Source organism: Citrus clementina, unplaced genomic scaffold, assembly GCF_000493195.1.
Source record: "Citrus clementina cultivar Clemenules unplaced genomic scaffold, Citrus_clementina_v1.0 scaffold_8, whole genome shotgun sequence".
In the NCBI taxonomy this organism is placed as follows: Eukaryota; Viridiplantae; Streptophyta; class Magnoliopsida; order Sapindales; family Rutaceae; genus Citrus; species Citrus x clementina.
This window is the reverse complement of record NW_006262022.1, coordinates 18240294-18242160: the sequence shown is the minus strand read 5'-3', so window position 1 is coordinate 18242160 and position 1867 is coordinate 18240294. Positions and strand designations below refer to the sequence as shown.

The following is a 1867-nucleotide window of genomic DNA, read 5'->3' as shown; positions in this document are numbered from 1 at the left end:
ATTTCAATATGCATGCATGCATGCACAGTGCATGTTGTGATTATGCGCTTATATTATGCTCTTGATCTAGAACTGTACAAGTAGGAGGTTTAATCTTAACCATTGATAAACCTCTAATGATATAATACGTCACAATATAACTCGACATTATACGTAATGGTATCATAGGGAGTAATGATGCTGCTAATACTTTTGCTAATTAAGTGTCTCAAGATTTGTTCGGATGGTTTCGTGTTTCTTATTTATTTTCATGCATTGCATTTCCAATTTATAGTATGTTGATTGCTGACATTTAATAATTTTTAGGTCAATTTGCACTTGCAAAATATAAAAAATTCTACCTTAAATTAAGGTAGCTTCTTGTTTTGAAAGGGGAGGACATAGCCCAAATTTAATTTTTAGTCCATTATCTTTCTCTGAAGTGAAATTTAGGTGGCTAAGTCAAACAAAGATGTATTGGGAAGTGACATGACCTTTAATAATTGTTATGTTTTAATGCTTACTATGAGTATCGCCACATTTAATTAGTTAAAAAGCATTTTTTACAATTTTTACACTAATATATTATGTTATGTTTTAGTACTTATTGTGAATGTTGCCTTATTTTATTAAAAAGTCTTGGACGCTTCTAGAGCACTATTCCTTTTCTATTCAATACTTATTATATATATATTTCAACCAATTATTTTAGCATACAAACTTAAGCGTCAGAAAACAAAATATCCTAATTAGTCCATAAAATCTAAGCATAAACAAAAACTTGCTTACAGTAACTCAAACCAATTAAGTCTTCATATTGAAATCAAAAGTACTAAAACTTAGGAGTAGAATTGCTTTGAAGCATAAAGCCTCGCTCATTATTTGAGATTAGTTGGCTGATAGTTGTTTGTCCAATTAATAGAAGAAATCTATCATAAAATAACTTTTCAGATTGGATTAATTTCATTAATAATTGATAAAATTAAATCCACATGAATAATAATAATGGGCTAATGGAATCATAAGGGCTCCAGTAATGCACACTGGCCCATATAACTTCTCACTCATCTCTTGATACATGTTGGAAAAATGATACACCAACAGTGGGCGGTGTGAGAGAAATTAAAGGAAAGTTAAGATATAAAGCTGAAGCTGGAGCTGCTTTCGTTTCTTTATTTAGAGTTATGCTGCATTATAATGCAACAGCTTATTGGGTACTGTATAGAGTATTTGAAATCAAATACCAGAAGGAAATACCAGTCGGTAAGATTTCCAAACGACTGAGTTCGCGGGTTCTTCGCCAATCACTAATGGTTCTAGAATGCATGCATGCAAAGATGTTTACGCAATTACTTATTATTATAATCAGGTCAAAAGCCCTAGAAATAATTTTTTGTGCAGAATTGGCTGGGCCCATATTCCATACAACAAATTACAAGGTAGGCTCTCCTAGCTTGAGAAGACCTTGGGGCATCCCTCCAAGAATTGCAATGCAGGACAGTTCTGGATCATGACCCTCATTGATCACTCATACACCCCGTCCAGGTGAGTGAGTTTTATCATAGCTCGAAGGTCGTTATTTATATGCTGTTTATGGCAATTTCTGTTGGTTTATATTCCATGTAGGACTTTGTTCGAATCCTTGTACTTGACTGCTTTAAACTTTATTAAGTCAAACCAGCAATGATGTCTTCATATTGCAGTGAAAAAAAAAACATTATTTTTTATTGGTATATTCGTCCTTGAGAGCTTCACTTATTTGGATTAGTTGCATGATAGTTATTTGTGCAAAATTAAGTGGAATCTTATAAGAAGTAGAAGCTACTTTTATCTTTCCGTCTCTCTCTGTGCTCATCTTTGCTTCACAGCAAAAGCATCTATATACTTC

General features: G+C 32.8%; 1 non-coding gene across 1 annotated transcript; it reads right to left on the bottom strand.

Annotated features, from left to right (window-relative positions):
- Window positions 1-1376: 1376 nt before the first annotated feature.
- On the bottom strand, window positions 1377-1532 carry LOC112096589. The gene has a single exon (XR_002904490.1). It is a non-coding gene; the product is annotated as a U1 spliceosomal RNA (small nuclear RNA).
- Between the last annotated feature and the right edge of the window lie 335 nt (window positions 1533-1867).